Raw genomic sequence first — 18,019 nt, 5'->3', positions numbered from 1 at the left:
TTCGAATCTTGGACTTTGACTAGATCTTGTTTTGTCGAAACGATTGGGTTTGCTGGCTAACCCAGAGTGCCTTTTCAGTCAATGAATTCAATAACTAATTGCTTTACCTTTTACTCCTTTGGATAATTGTGACAATAAAAGATCAACTCAACCTTTTTTTCCCACTCTAAGTAAGCCTCGGGGTCAATCTTTCCTTGAAATGAAGAAATTGTCATTTTGATTTTACCTAAATCTTTATCCCCATCATCTCTCTTATACCCTCTCTCTTGCCTACTTTTTCTACATCACATTTTATCCATATCTACTTCAGATGCTTGATCATCATGATCATCTTCCAAAATTCATTCTCTGCCTCATATCATTTATAGGCTCATATTTACACCTATTATTTCACCTGTTATGTCTTGCTTCATCATGTCTAGCCCCATTACGCTCTCCACTAGTTTGCTCCTTCTAAATACTCTCAATGGCAGCCCATGTTGCCTCAATTGGATTCCTATCTCTTCAAATCTTATATTCATCTTCTGAAATGCCTAGTGCATATCTTTCAAAGTTAAAGTAAGGTTTATCGTGGAAGGTTGCACCTCATCCATATGAGTTATTTGAAGTAAGCTGTAAAGAGATGTTAGCAAAAATAGAGAAATAAAATAATAATAAACCTCACAAGCCTCATGTATTTACACTCGAGATGTCACTCCACTTGTGTTTACACTTAAATAGGCTTTTATATGAAGCTATGCTCATACACTTTTGTCTTTTACCACTCTTATATTTTCTCAATCAAGTTCTTTATGAACTAATGACTCAATCAAGGGAAAGAAACAAAGTATAATCCCTCTAACAATCACAGTCCAAGAAGCAAGAATGAAAAAAAAACCAGAAACAAAGGAACAAGAAAACTCAAAAGAAAAATAACAAAACAAAGAAACAAAGGAGATCACTAAATATGATGATGATGATTATTATTATTATTATTATTAGGGAAATTATCCACCGTCCACCCATTTTTTCCAACTTTTTTCAAAAATACACAATTCTTTTTTTTTTTTTGTTAGAATCCACCCAAAGTTACATTTCTTTTCACTTTTCCACTTCCGTTTGGGGACCGTTAAGAAAACTAACGAAATATTGTGTAAATGACTTTTTTACCCTCAAATGTAAAAGATAAATTATCCACCAACCGCTTGTTTTTATCATATTTTTTAAAAAATACATAATTCTTAATTTTTTTTTGCTGAACTCCACTTGAAGTTATATTGTTTTACACCTTTCCACCACCGTGTCATTGTGAAATGACAATTTTACCTTTATGATGTCAGCAAAGTTCTAACGGTGTTATACCGAGAGTGGACCAATGAAAAAAATGTTAATTTCAGGTGGAGCGTTGCCCAAAAAAAAAATTTGTGTATTTTTTAAAAACGGTGAAAAAACTGGTGGACGGTGGATAATTTCCCTTATTATTATTATTATTATGTAAACCCTAAATAACTACAATTTGAATGGATTTAGGGAAAAAATAGGTAAATTTTGTGGATGTAAGGAAATAAACCACAAAGATGAAAATTTGATAAAAATAAAACCTAAAAAATATTGTTCATGCAAGACTTTTCACGCGGTACTGTTCATGTGGCACTGTTTACAAGCTTTTTTGTTTTGTTTAGAATACTAGAACAAGAATGAAAAATCTCAAACGAGAATGAAAAACAATAAAGATAAATGAATCTAACCTTGGTGCCTAAGCTCTTATACAAACTAATGAGAACCCCTATAGATCTATATAGAAAAACCCACAACTAGATTGATAAGAACCTAAGAAAACCAATATGATCAAAATTCGGATAAAAGATCTAAACCCTTGAAAAGCTAAGTCTCAAGAAGCTGGATTGCTAGATAAACGCCACAATGGTTAGTAACTCCTTTGATAAGTCGAAAGTTCTTTTAAGAACAAGTTGAGAAAATCCTTTCAATGTATTAAACTCAAGATTGTCAAAGTCTGTTCAAAAGAACATAAAAGAATGTTTATATAAGGTGGCTAACCCTATTTTAACTTAAAACCTAAAATTAAAAACCCTGAGCCGCATAGGCCTTGGCCTGCAGAGCCATTAATTTTAAACGGGCAGTAACTTGGGCATATGATTGTTGAGTGTTAGAAAATGTATATTTATAAAGGAGAAAAACATCATTTTACACTACAAGTTTTACTAACACCTTTACTTTTATGAATTTAACCTTCTTTTGATTTAATTCTATGTGTTTTATTTTAATTAAGTATTTTATGTATTTTAGGGGCATCGTAGTCATTTCACAATAAACGAGAGATCAGATGGCAAAACGGACATCACTTTTGAACTCAGGACGGTCGAAAATCTTAGGAGGAGTATAAAAGGAAAAATAACACTATTCACATGTACGGTACTATTCACGTGTACGGTACTGTATACGTTACTGTTCACAACACTGTTCACATAGACGGACGATGACGTGGTATTGACCGATGATGTGGCATTGACTGATGAGGTGTCACGATCCTGTTGGGCTAAACTTCTTATGTACTGTTGATGGTGACGTGACAGCATATCAGTGGACGAAAAATCTCGCGTACGGTACATGCATCACACTGGATTATTTTCAACCAAACCGCATTACTGTTCATCCGGGTCAAACCGTGTTACTGTTCATCCGCGTGGTCAAACCGCGTACTGTTGACTGATGACGTGGCGCAATCCTGAGCGTCCAAACTGTTTTTAATCCGATGGCCATGATTTACTCCATGTATCTATAAAAAGGGGGCCTCTCTCCCCTAATTTAATACCTCTGAATCCATTTTTGGACTTTGTTTTCTGTAATTCCCTCTCCATCTTGTATTTCTTCATATTTTAATAAATTTCTATTTTGCCCCTAGTTCAATTATGAGTGGCTAATTTTCTTTCAAGTTTGGGTTGAAGGTGAAATCTCAACATGTGTTATGGGCTTAATTTGGTAAATTTATTTTCTCTTCCCCTCTAGTTTTTGTGGATGTTTTGACTTCTCGTCGACAAATAATAATAATCTTGTCTAGATACCGTCTTGGTTACACCGGCTCTCTAGTACAAAGTTATTATTATTTGGCACGATAAGCCCTTAGCACCATATTGATTAGAGCGTGGTTCATGAGGTGTGGATTCCTCCCTCATGATTTAATTGGCATTAATAATGAATATTTAGCCCATGATGCATGTTGATACGGATCCAGATACCCAAGTACATCATTTCAATATAATTCTCTTCAATTTATTCTCGTCATTTCAATTCCAATTTCAGAATTTATTCTCGTCATTTTAATTTAAGTTTTAGCATATTCCAAATCATTTCCACCACAAATCCAATCACCCATTCACAAAATTAATTCTACACAATTAAAATCCACCTCCTCGTGGGATCGACACTCGTCACTATTGATCTATACTACAATAGATTCGTGCGCTTGCGAGTACATTAAAATTTGCACAACAAGTTTTTGGCTCCGTTGCCGGGGAGGTAAGTAATTTTAATTCATAGAATTAATTTGTGTGGATAATTTCTTTTAAATTGTTGTCTTGTATTTTTTTTAAAAAAAAAAAAGAAAAAAAAATGTGAATCTGCATTTAGAGGTTAGTATTTCTTTTCTTTCTCTATTCTTTACAATTATGCAATTTAATTTTTAAGTTATTTTTCTTTGTAATTTTTGTTTATCTTAATTTAATTTTCTTTATTAAGTTTTAATTTAATTTTTAGTTAATTTTACGTATTTATTTTTGTGTATTTTTATAGAAAGGTTGTAATAGCGCAATAAGGTTAGTATCGTAATTTCTACCTCTTCTTTATTTTTATTTGTTTTGTTCCCATCTTTATTTTTTTTTATTTGTTTTGCATGCATGGTCGTAGGTCATTATTACCTAATTTTGAACCTATAGACCTTGAACTAGAAAAAACACTTTGCACGCACAAGAACGTTAAAAATATAATGGATTTACAAGCACCACAGGAGAGGCCATTTAAGGACTATTTTAGTCCCTTAGCTAATTTGAGCACATTATGCATAAGATACCCAAATGTAGCTGCTAGGAGTTTTGAATTAAAACCCAGTGTGCTAAATTGTCTCCCAACATTTTATGGCCTAGAAAATGAGGACCCATATAATCATCTGAATTATTTTCATTCAATTTGTCAAACTTTTAAATATGAAAATCTTTCAGACGATGATGTTAAACTCATATTATTCCCATTTTCTTTAAAGGATAGAGCTCGTTCATGGTTAAATACTTTACTTGCTAATAGCATTTCATCATGGGAACAAATGGTAACAAAATTTTTGAATAAATATTTCCCAGTGCATAAAATCTCAGAGTTTACCCAGAGAGAGGACGAGCAGTTTTTTGAAATATGAGAGCGATTCAATGGGCTACTCTTGAAGTGTCCACATCATGGGTACGAAAAATGGCACCAATGCCAATACTTTTTGGAGGGATTATTGCCGAATGTGCAAGAATGGCTAATGGCAACAAGTGGAGGAGAGCTAATGTTAAAAAGTGCATCAGAAATTTGGGAATTCTTCCAGCAACAAGCGGATAATTCCCAACAACGGAGTCGATCACTCAGGAATACTAGAAGAATTAAAGGAGTGAATGAGGTTCACATTGGAGAGTCAACTTCAGGAATCAACGAAGTCAAGGAGATGGTTGAAGGTCTTACTCGACAAATAGCATCGTTATCGACTGCTAAATTAACAGAACCACATGACCATGACTCATACTCAGATCAAGCCAATGCCATAGGTGTAATGAGAAAACCATCAAATTACAACCCATACTCCAACACATATAACCCTGGATGGAGAGACCACCCCAATTTTTCATAGTCTCAAGGATTCCAACATAATGGACCAACAACTCCAGCTCCATCAATGCAACCAATTCCTCAAGCCTCTCAGCCACCATTTAGACTATACTATCAGAACCAAAACTACTCTCAACCCAGACCATGGGACGATGCATTCCAGAATTTCAAGAATGTTACTCACTCCATAATTGAGCAACAAAACCGCACCATTGATGGACTACGAAATGAGTTGAGAGCAGGCTTCAATTCACAATCCCAATCAGTTTCAAGCCTAAAAAAGATGGTGGGACAACTTACTTCTTCAGTTCAGACCTTGGCAATGACTGTTGAGAAAGAAAAATTTCCAAGTCAACTAATGCCTAATCCTAAAGGAGTGCATGAAGCAAGTACCAGTTCACCACAGCAGCATGGAGAAGTCAAAGCAGTTATGACCTTGCGAAAAGGAAAAGAAGTCGACAACAAAGTGGAGATGCCGGTGACAAAAGAAAATCAAATTGTACCTATAAATGTTGACGACTCATCACCGGAGGAGAAAGAAGAAACCAACCCACAAGAATATATTCCCAAAGCTCCATTTCCTCAGAGATTAGCTAAAGGAAAAAAGGAAAAATCCACAGGTGAGATTCTCAAAATCTTCAAACAGGTAAGTGTTAACATCCCTTTGCTTGATGCTATTAAACAAGTTCCATCTTATGCCAAGTTTCTTAAAGACCTTTGTACTAAAAAGAGAAATATGCATGTTCAAAAGAAGGCATTTTTAACAGAAAACGTTAGTACTATACTCCAACATAAAATTCCTTTAAAATGCAAAGACCCAGGCTCCCCCACTATCTCATGTAGTATAGGGAACCACACAATTGAGAATGCTTTGTTGGATTTAGGAGCTAGTGTAAATATGTTGCCTTATTCAGTATTTGTGAAATTTGGACTGGGAGAATTACACCCAACTCCAGTGGTGTTACAGCTTGCAGATCGGTCCACAAAAATACCTCATGGTATTGTGGAGGACGTGCTTATCCAAGTAGACAAGTTCTATTTTCCTGTTGATTTCATTGTAATTGACACTCAACTAATATAGGATTCAAGGAAGCACATTCCCATTATCCTAGGCCGACCTTTCTTGGCAACTGCGGATGCTCACATTCAATGCAGGACTGGAAATATGTAGTTGTCCTTTGGTAACATGACTATGAAGCTGAACATCTTCAACATTTCCAAACAACCTCACAATGCAGATGATGGAATTGTTGATGTGGATTTAATATAAACAATAGTTGATAACACTTTTCTTTCAAACCTTAGTGATGATCCTTTACAAACATGTTTAACTCACTTTGGTTTTGATTTTGATATTGACAGATCGGTCGATGAGGTCAATGCCCTACTTGACTCAGCACCATCCATGGACACTAATAAATGGAAGTCAAGAGTTGAACAACTAGCACCATCAGAGAAGAAACTCATCCCATCATCAGAATCACCACCAAAACTCGAGTTCAAACCATTGCCCAACACTTTGGAATATGCATTTTTGGGAGAAGAAAGCGCTCTGCCAGTAATCATCTCATCATCCCTCAATGACGAACAAAAAAGTAAGTTGTTGGATGTTTTAAAAGAGCACAAAGGAGCATTAGGATGGACCATAGCAAACATAAAAGGTATAAACCCAGTAGACTGCATGCAGTACATTCACCTCGATGAAAATGCTAAATCTACTAGGAAAATGCAACGTCGGTTAAATCCTAATATGAAAGAAGTTGTTAGAACTGAAGTCCTTAAGCTATTAGATGCAGGTATCATTTACCCAATTTCTGATAGTTCATAGGTCAGTCCTATGAAAGTTGTCCCCAAAAAGTTAGGAGTCACAGTAGTTACGAATGCTGATAATGAATTAATACCCACTAGAGTAACTACAGGATGGCGTGTATGCATTGATTATAGAAAGTTGAATTTTTTCACACGTAAAGATCATTTTCCTTTACCATTTATTGATCAAATGCTTGATAGATTAGCAGGCCATGAATTTTATTGCTTTCTAGATGGCTACTCAGGATATAATCAGATTCTCATAGCACCAAAAGATCAGGAGAAAACTACTTTCACTTGCCCTTTTGGCACATTTGCATATAGGAGAATGCCATTTGGATTATGTAATGCACCTCCTACATTTCAACGATGCATGTTGAGCATTTTTTTTGATATGGTTGAACGATTCCTTGAAGTCTTTATGGATGACTTTTCTGTTTTTGGTGATTCATTTGATCAATGTTTACATCATCTAACACTAGTTCTGCAGAGATGTATCGAGAAGAACTTGGTCTTAAATTGGGAGAAATGTCATTTTATGGTAAAACAATGTATTGTTCTCGGTCACATCATTTCGAGCAAAGGTATTGAGGTTGACAAAGCCAAGGTGGATCTCATTTCTAATCTTCCTTCACCCAAAACAGTCAGAGAAGTAAGATCTTTCCTTGGGCATGCTGGTTTCTATAGACGTTTCATTAAAGATTTTAGCAAAGTGTCTAGACCCTTATGCAATCTACTTGCTAAGGATGTACCTTTTATCTTTACTGATTCATATCTTGTGGCATTTGAAAAACTAAAGCAGTTGTTGACATCATCACCCATCATTCAGCCCCCAAACTGGAGCTTACCATTTGAGCTCATGTGTGATGCATCTGATTATGCAGTAGGAGCAGTATTAGGACAAAGAGTTGATCGAATTCCCCATGTTATTTACTATGCTAGTATGACATTGAATGATGCACAGTTGAACAATTCAACTACTGAAAAAGAAATGCTAGCAGTAGTGTTTGCACTAGAGAAATTTCGATCTTATCTCATTGGTTGTAAAATAATTATATTCACAGATCATGCTGCTCTTAAATATCTTCTCACAAAGAAAGATGCAAAAGCTAGACTAATTCGTTGGGTGTTACTTTTGCAGGAATTTGACTTGGAATTCAAAGATAAGAAAGGGACAGAAAATGTTGTGGCAGACCACCTCTCTCGTCTCTATTTTGACACAATTATGGAATCATTACCATTGAATGAGTCATTCCCAGATGAACAATTGATGAGTGTGGAAGTATTACCTTAGTATGCTGATATAGTTAATTATCTTGTTACAGGACTTCCAGTGCATTGGACAAAGAAAGACAAGACTAAATTCTTTGCAGAGATAAAGAATTTCTTTTGGGATGACCCATATTTGTTCAAGTATTGTACAGACCAAATTGTTAGACGATGTGTCCCAGAAAGTAAAATTTAGAATATCCTTTCATGCTGCCATGAACAAGCTTGTGGAGGCCATTTCAGTGCTAAGAAAACAGCGACTAAAGTTTTACAATGTGGTTTCTATTGGCCAACTATATTTCGAGACGCTTATACTTTCTGTTTTTCATGTGATAGGTGTCAACGAATGGGAAGCATTACGCGAAGGAATATGATGCCACTAAATCCAATTTTAGTGATTGAGATTTTTTATGTATGGGGTATCGACTTCATGGGACCCTTTCTCCCATCTTTTGGCCATCAATACATATTGGTTGCTGTTGACTACGTATCAAAATGGATAGAAGCAATTCCATGCAGAACCAATGATCACAAGGTGGTGATAGGATTTTTGAAAAGCAACATTGTTTCACGCTTTGGATTCCCTCGAGCGATAATCAGTGATGGTGGTGCCCACTTTTGTAACAAAGCATTCAAAGCTCTTTTGACAAAGTATTCAATCACACATAAAGTGGCAACTCCGTATCATCCGCAAACCAGTGGCCAAGTTGAGATATCTAATCGAGAAATAAAGCATATATTAGAAAAAACGGTGAGGCCAGACAGGAAAGATTGGTCATTAAGACTTGATGATGCATTATGGGCATATAGAATGGCTTTCAAGACCCTGATTGGGATGTCACCCTACAGGCTAGTGTATGGAAAAGCTTGCCACCTACCTGTGGAACTCGAGCATCGTGCATATTGGGCAATCAAGAAATTCAACTTTGACATGCAGCAAGCCAACTCAGAAAGAAGATTACAACTGGCAGAACTTGAAGAAATTCGCAATGATGCATACGAAAATGCCAAGATTTACAAGCAACGAATGAAAGTCTTCCATGACAAGCAAATTATGAGAAAATCTTTCACTCCAGGTCAGAAAGTGCTTTTATTCAATTCTCGCTGGCACTTATTCCCAGGTAAGTTACGCTCTCGTTGGTCTGGCCCATTTATTGTACATACTGTTTTTCCACATGGGGCAATTGAAATTAAGGACCCAAAGAACAGTGTCACGTTTAAAGTTAATGGTCAAAGATTAAAGTCATATCTAGAATACCAACCACATGGAGAAGACATCGAAATAAATTTGAGTGACCCACCAAATTTGAATTGATTTTTTTTCTTTTCGGTGATTTGATTTTTTCTTTCTTTCTTTCTTTATATTATTCTTTTGCTAATTGAAATTATTTCTGCATAAGTGTGTTTGTTTAACTATTAAGTTTTCTCTTATCATTTTTAATCATGAGTACCTTACTTAGACCGTTCCTCCTGAACATTCTTAAACCACTTCAACGTGTCAAAACTCATCTCAAAAGGCAGATTCAATTTTGTAAAACACATCGCATTTGGGCTCTACAACCACCAGAGTTAGTAGCCTATGTTGAGGGTTTAGAAAGCCAACTCAGAGACATTGAGAGAAGTGTTTACGACATCCAGTTGGAGCTTGAGGTAAATTCAACAAGAGGACGATTTTAATTTTCTTTGTGTGTTTTAATTTGTTTTTCTGTTTGTGTGCTTTAGTTTGTTACCCCGGTGAAGTGGCGGATAACGGTACTCCGTGACAATCAAGTCGGTTACTTCAGTTTCCCATAATAACTGATATTCTGAGGCAAAAGTATGGACAGAAACGAGATTCTAGCGAAGCTTCACAAGCGATTTCCTTCACTTCCTCAGAATGCCCTCCTTACGATCTATAAAGCTCGGTCCGAACGCATGCGATTATTCATGAGGAATAACATACCTGCTGACATCCGTTGGTTAATCGAGGCTAAAGTACGATCGGTAGGTGAGTTACCTCTAAAATTTATTGCATACATGTCTGGTTGTGGTAAAGGAAATTATGCAAGAAAACGACGAGCTCGAAGAATTTCTGTTGCTTGTCATAAGTGTGCCAGAATGAGTTACAATAAAAACCCATGTTCTTTAGGAATGGTATCTGATAACAGGGAAGATAAGATTCAATTTATTAGGGATGGCTTGAATAAGGAGTCATTGGATGATATCCTTTTGTCTCTTGAAACGCATCCCAGTGGATATGTGCAATGAGCGATTCTCCAGTTATGGTCATTATTCCAGAAAGAGCATGCACGATATAGTCTCGGGAATCTGACTATAAACGACTCTGTTTGCCAGTTTATAAGAAAACTGGATAGGAAGCCTATCCTCGACCCATAGAGGGCGTTCAAGCCGTTTCTAGACGTAAAACTAGAGGAAGATGTGAGCCACAGTCGCAGCTACTTGTAAATATCCTTTCACTTTACTGTTATTTTATTTCACTATTGTTTTATTGTGTGCATTATTATCTTTAATAATTTTATTACTGTTTGCTTTTTCCTTATTACTGTTTGCTTTTTCCCTTTTACTGTTTCCTTTTTGACTAGCGAGCCACGTGCTTTACGCGTTATTTGACACTAACATTTTACCTCATACACAACTGTGATCCACTGTCACAAAGAGTCTTAAATGTGATTTCTTTTTTTGTCAAGCACTCACAAATTATTTTTGAGAAGTATCACAATGGCAGCTACTCCCAATAGACAATTCAAGAACATTTGTGTGCTTTCTGGATTTACATATGGCAAACATAAAGAGTTCGTTGAGGCAGCCATAGATCTTGGTCGAAGCATAGCAGCGAGAAAATTACACTTGGTGTATGGAGGAGGTAATCGAGGGTTATCAAAAATGGTCTCAGAAGCAGCTTTTATCAAAGGTAGCCAAGTGTTAGGCATCATCCCAAGAGTCCTAAAACCATTGGGCAGTTCGTCTGACTCATCAACTGGAGAAGAGTTAGTCGTCTCAGGTATGCAAGAAAGAATAACTGAAATGCTTAATCATACTGATGTTTTTATTTTCCTTCCAGGAGATCTTGCAACACTAGAGGCACTTATCACACTAGCATCTTGGGCCCATCTGCACATCCACCAGAAACCCATCGGTTTGTTAAATGTCAATAACTTTTATGATGGCTTTATCGCATTTCTTAACCATGCAATAAAAAACTATTTCATTCCTTCTAATGTGAAAAAACTTTTTATTTGTGCTCACACTGCTAATGAGCTACTTGATCTGTTACAAGCTTATAAACCGGAGCCAGACTCCTGGACCTTTGTGTTGGAGCGCCCAAATAATGATGGTAATAGTAGCCGCAGTAAGAAGTACAAATTAGATTTAACTCTCCGCTTGTGAATATTTTCTTTTGTGTTGCACCACCCAGGTGATGTCTTCTAAACTCTACTTCTTTCCTTTCAAACATTGAGGACAATGTTTTGTTCTGGTTGGGGGGAGGGAATAGTCGACAATTGTGGAATTTTGGTTAAGTTTTTACTAATTTTTTGTTGTAGAAACTAACTGTTGCTAACTCTTTGTGTTGAAGATGGCTAAATATGGAGTGTAGTAACTCTAGAAACGCATCTTCATCGTTAAAAAAAAACTAAAAAAAAAATAAAAAACTAAAAAAAAATTTCAGACATTTTCTTTTTCTTTATTATGTTTTGATGTTCATTTTTCTTCTTCTTTTAATTTCTCCTTATAAATATATATTTTCAAATTTTTGAGTCAAAGATGGCTGAATATGGAGTGTAGTACCTCTAGAAAGGCATCTTCTTAAAAAAAAAAAAACCATTTTCGTTTTCTATCATTTTACGTGTAACTTTTCTAATTAGTTTTTATGCATCATTTTCACATTTCTGCATGCATATTTTCCTTTCATGTTTAGAATAGGTTGGGGGGTAGAATGTTGTTTAAAAAAAAATTGTGTGATTTGTTTTAACATTGGATGACATGATTAATTTCAAATTTTAGTATTTGTATTATCTTTGGTCTTAAGTGACGTTACATTATGTTTGCTACTCTACATGTTGATGTCTGAGACAAATATGAGTTGCTTGAAGGAATGAACATGTCATAATAAGTACCAAGTGAGTTTTTTAGCCTATCATTTTCTTGAAGAGTAACCTTTTTGCCCATTCTCTATACAGCTTAGCAGTTTATTATTTATATACACGATCTCTAGATTTCTTTTGAGTTAACCCTTAAAAAAATGGTAAAAAAAAATAAAAAAAAAGAAGAAAAAAATGTGTTGCTACATTGGGAGACCCAGCTAACTAGTAGATATGAATGATTATTTAGAGCCCTAAAAGATGATGGAAAGGCCATCTTTGATCCGTTTGAGCCTTTCTAGCCATCCCTTTTATTAAATATCCATAGTTAACCCTTTTGAGCCTTTAAAAACAAAAAACAAAAAACTTTTTCTTTGTCAACTTATCATCTTGACCCACTCCGATTTGGAGTATTACCCAATGTCTTATAAGTTCCATCACCTATTTATATTTGAGAAAATGTAAATAATTATTTTGTTCAGTGAAGTTATGCCAAAAAATAAAAAATAAAAAAACAAAACAAAACAAAAGTTGTTGTTTCAAAAGAATAAAAATAACAATAATAGGTGAAATCCACCTTACAACTTCCAAAAAAAGAAAAAAATCTCTCTGCATTTTTTCTCAAACATACACTTTGTTTTCCTTATTTCCCTTCTTTGTTAACCATGTCCCTAGCCTACGTTACGTCCTAATAAAAGTCCTTCTTGATTTTAGGGAACTATATTTTGAAGTAGAAGCTAGTTATATGGGCTAAAAAGATTAGTGGTGCATAATAATAATAAAAAAAAGAGATAAATAAAATGGGTTGACTAGCATTTTTGTTTGACTTGAGATCGTATTATTTCTAAGCTGAGGGCATCTTTCTTTCATCTTGGTGAGAGCATGTGATATCGCTTCTTTATTATTTTCTCTCTCAAGTACCATTCATTGGAGTGACTATTTTTATTGGGTTTAATTTCTTTGTGAGAGTGTCACTACTTCCAGTGAGGTTTTGGGGTTTGACATGTCATTCTTGAAAGTAGCTATGACAATCTACTAGGTTGATTCATGTGGATGGTTGATGTCGGTGTGATGTTGCTTTAGACTGGAGATAATGCTTATACTTTTATTTGATTGCTATCATTAATCTGATTGAATAAACACGAGTGTTTCTAAATAAAATAAAATAAAAATCATTTTGGTTTTGAATTTTGTTTTCACTTTATTTGCTAGGGACTAGCAATAAGCTGGTTGGGGGGTGTGTTGAGTGTTAGAAATATATATTTATAAAGGAGAAAATCATCATTTTACACTACAAGTTTTACTAACACCTTTACTTTTATGAATTTAACCTTCTTTTGATTTAATTCTATGTTTTATTTTAATTAAGTATTTTATGTATTTTAGGGGCATCGTAGTCATTTCACAATAAACAAGAGATCAGATGGCAAAATGGACATCACTTTTGAACTTAGGACGGTCGAAAACCTTAGGAGGAGCATAAAAGGAAAAATAGCACTATTCACATGTACGGTACTATTCACGTGTACGGTACTGTATACGTTACTGTTCACGACACTGTTCACATAGACGGACGATGACGTGGCATTGACCGATGATGTTGCATTGACTGATGAGGTGTCACGATCCTGTTGGGTTAAACTTCTTATGTACTGTTGATGGTGACGTGACAGCATATCAGTGGACGAAAAATCTCGCGTACGGTACATGCATCACACAGGATTATTTTCAACCAAACCGCGTTACTGTTCATCCGGGTCAAACCGTGTTACTGTTCATCCGCGTGGTCAAACCGCGTACTGTTGACTGATGACGTGGCGCAATCCTGAGCGTCCAAACTGTTTTTAATCCGATGGCCATGATTTACTCCATGTATCTATAAAAAGGGGGCCTCTCTCCCCTAATTTAATACCTCTGAATCCATTTTTGGACTTTGTTTTCTGTAATTCCCTCTCCATCTTGTATTTCTTCATATTTTAATAAATTTCTATTTTGCCCCTAGTTCAATTATGAGTGGCTAATTTTCTTTCAAGTTTGGGTTGAAGGTGAAATCTCAACATGTGTTATGGGCTTAATTTGGTAAATTTATTTTCTCTTCCCCTCTAGTTTTTGTGGATGTTTTGACTTCTCGTCGACAAATAATAATAATCTTGTCTAGATACCGCCTTGGTTACACCAGCTCTCTAGTATAAGGTTATTATTATTTGGCACGATAAGCCCTTAGCACCATATTGATTAGAGCGTGGTTCATGAGGTGCGGATTCCCCCCTCATGATTTAATTGGCATTAATAATGAATATTTATCCCATGATGCATGTTGATACGGATTCAGATACCCAAGTACGTCATTTCAATATAATTCTCTTCAATTTATTCTCGCCATTTCAATTCCAATTTCAGAATTTATTCTCGCCATTTTAATTTAAGTTTTAGCATATTCCAAATCATTTCCACCACAAATCCAATCACCATTCACAAAATTAATTCTACACAATTAAAATCCACCTCCTCGTGGGATCGACACTCGTCACCATTGATCTATACTACAATAGATTCGTGCGCTTGCGAGTACATTAAAATTTGTACAACAATGATGTCGAATTTGGGCCTATAATATGTCATTTCAAAGCTCTCAGCGTAAGAAATGCAGCTATAGTTTTAAAATTATTTTTCCAGCCCTTTTTCGACTTCAAAACCATCCTTTCCAACACTCGTCACCTTGTTAGCTCGAATCAAGTATTCCAAGGTTAGTTAATCCTCTTTCAAGCCCATCTTGAATATTGGTCTCTTGGAAATTGAAGTTGAATTGAATTCATCCAAAGTAGCTTAAACAAACCCTTGCATTACTTCTTTGATCTTCTTAGCTCATGCTCTCGTAATTGGCTCTTCTGGAACAAGCAACAAATTTGTAATGCTCTGACCACTCTGGATCACATCACAATCAGTACACTGAATACCTTAAACAGCAAGCCAGTTAATTAAAATTAGCTCTCTGAAATCAAACGGCATACTGGTTACCACTAAGCAGTAAATCAATTATTCACAAATTCAAATTTTGGCTACAATGGTAACATCAAGTGGCACCGGGTTAGCGTAAACGACAATGTAATTATATCACCAAAAAGTCAATAATGGCTAGTTTTGTGACTCTTTCTATAAATAGCCGAAGAAAACACTATTGCAAGTGTTGCTGAACAATCTTGGCAATATCTATCTGCAATCAAAAGTGCTCTAAGCTTACATTTTGTACATATACGCACATTTGAGCTATTATTTGGTTACATTTTAGTTGGGAGGGTTTGCTTTGTTGTATTCATCATTTACTTATCAAAAGTTAAGTGATTATAAGTGTGGGAAACACTTGGATAAGAGGTGAGGGAATCATCTCAAAATTGTAAAAGTTGATTGATACTTTGGAAATCAATTGTAAAATCTAGAAGTCTTGGGTTGTGAGGCTTGAATAGTAAAATTCTCAAGCTCGGTGTGTTTGAAGGCGTGGACAAAGGCAGGGTTTACTGAACCACAAAAAAACTAGCATGTTTGCTTTTCTCTATCCTTATCTCTTTATCTTTATTGCACAATAATTTATCTAATTTAAATCTGCATGTTTTAGCTCTTAAATTTTATAAAGTTTTTAAATATTTATTTTTAGAAACTCAATTTACCCCCTTTTGGGTTGCACACTTAGAATTTCATATTACATGAGAGTAAAATAATTAATTAAAAATTATGTAAAATCACCATTTACCTAATAAATGCACATCATATGATATTACAAAATTATTTACTTGTAACATCAAATTGTTGTTGTATTGGAGATTAATGTATCACACTTTAAACTTTTCAAGAGATTTCTTTTAGTAAAAATTTTTTAAATGAAAATTATCAATGGTCCACCTAAAGATTAATAGGTTATAAAAGAGGATCCAGCTACCTTGTAACGGGGATAAGTAATCCCCTTATTTTGTCTTTTTAAGAGAAGCAATCGTTGGATTGAAATTCATGTAATCTAACGGGTAAAATGTAATAGGTTAGATAGAAGAAGTTAACTGCAACCGGCGTTTCCGGTGGCAATCGCTATTGTTCTCCAATCCACGAATGTTGAATAAAAAAAAAAGTATTTTGCTCAGGCGTAACCTAGAATTTTTGTGTTTGGCTCCCAATTAGCAGCAACCATCTTCTTGACGGTAGGCAAATTATAGAAGACAAATAACCATCCTGCATCATTCAACTTAGAAGACATCTAGTAGGCGAGCCATAAAGAAGAGGATTTGAAACGATCCCAGCGTAGTTGTGGAGAATCAAATGCGGATGCGTGAGCGTGAAACTTGAAACCGAGGTACATTTTTCTAAAGAATTGGAAAACTGGTGGTTCATTATCCTGATTGCGGGGAAAAAAATCTTAAGTTCACTAGGATTGAAAATAGTATTGTGCTCCTTAGTAGAAACGATGCAATCAAGTACCCACATTATATGCGTCGTGAGTAGTATATTTGATTGGCTGATGACATTGAATTTAATATAAATGTAATTTGGTTGGATCCATTTCAGAATGCAAGCACTTGATTTTATTTATACCGTGTAAATAGGTTTCGTTGTCTTTGCCCTCGAAGGTAGACTGCTTGTGTGAAAATAGCCTGTAGAATGTAGATGATATAGCAATTATTAGTAAATAGATGAAATATTAATATATAATGGTAATATGATATATTAAAAATTGAGGCTGAAGTCACTAGATTGAAGGCAAGAAAGAAGAAAAGAATGTTAAAGTGATATTTAAGAATGATTTGGGTTGCAGGAATGGAATTGGGGAGAATTCGTAAGCGGAAGTTATGCAATCCTAATGGTGATCTCGAAAAAGTGACCATTGTCAATGGTGAAGGGAATGAAGCCACGCAAAGTAGCTATGGATTTGTCAGCTTCTTGTAAGTTTGTGAAAGAGTACCGAAAAATTAATGAAGTCAATTAATTTGTTCGCATAGACAAACTTGAATATGATGTGTTCGTAAATCAATGCAATTTTGTAAATGTGCAGTGGGGAAGCGGTACGTCGAATGAAGGCAAATGATGCAAGCGCAAGCATTACGAGAGAGGTTAGTAAATTAAAAGCGATGTTTTAATCGATTTAGTTGAGAATATATTGGAAATGATATGTAATAATTTCGTATAGGTTCGCAAAGAACTAGGAACAGAATTTAAAAACTTACCTCCGGACGAGAAAAGCAAATACATAACCCAATCGCACAGAGCTGAGAAAGTTGTTGAGGAGAGAAAGTTTCTCACCCGGTGCGCACCTGACAGGTTTGCAGCTATTGTGGTACAACTGACAGATGACCAGAGGGAAGTAGTTTCTGAAATGGGACTAGATAATCTGATTAAGCTTAATTGTGGAAGACTGAAAAGGAAACTATGTTGTTGGCTTGTTCAGAGGACGGATGTGGCTAGGTGTGTGATAGAATTTAATGGTAGGGAGTTAGAACTTAGTGCCAATAGTTTTGGCTACATAATGGGAGTATCTGATGGGGGAATGCCACTACAGTTAGAGGGTGATAGGTTAGATGTGGCAGCATATCTAGGCAAGTACAATGCAACATCAAGTGGAATTAACGTTAAGACTTTGGCCGATATTCTGCAAAATTCAAGGGAAGCTAATGACGAATTTAAAGTTACATTTATGTTATTTACCTTGTGCACCATCTTGTGACCTCCTATTGGTGTACACATAAGTTCATCTTTCTTATATTCTTTGAAGGACACTCAATTTATAAGTAAGAGAAATTGGGCAAGTTTTTGCTATGACAAATTGATTAAAGGTATCACTAGATACAAGGAGGACCATCTTGCATATGTTGGCGGGTGTGTGCTATACTTGGAGGTAAATATCGTATTATTAATTTCAAGTAAACGTATAATTAATAATATAAGTGTTCTATAATATTTTATACAATCAAAATAATTAGTTTACAACTGAAGGATAAGAATGCACATCGAGATACGGAGATAAAACT

General features: G+C 35.3%; 1 non-coding gene across 1 annotated transcript; it reads right to left on the bottom strand.

Annotated features, from left to right (window-relative positions):
- Window positions 1-4,341: 4,341 nt before the first annotated feature.
- Window positions 4,342-4,449, bottom strand: LOC112101255. Its single transcript, XR_002907382.1, has one exon. It is a non-coding gene; the product is annotated as a small nucleolar RNA R71 (small nucleolar RNA).
- Window positions 4,450-18,019: the final 13,570 nt, after the last annotated feature.

Source organism: Citrus clementina, unplaced genomic scaffold (genome assembly GCF_000493195.1).
Source record: "Citrus clementina cultivar Clemenules unplaced genomic scaffold, Citrus_clementina_v1.0 scaffold_2, whole genome shotgun sequence".
In the NCBI taxonomy this organism is placed as follows: domain Eukaryota; kingdom Viridiplantae; phylum Streptophyta; class Magnoliopsida; order Sapindales; family Rutaceae; genus Citrus; species Citrus x clementina.
This window is presented reverse-complemented; position numbering and strand designations above follow the sequence as displayed.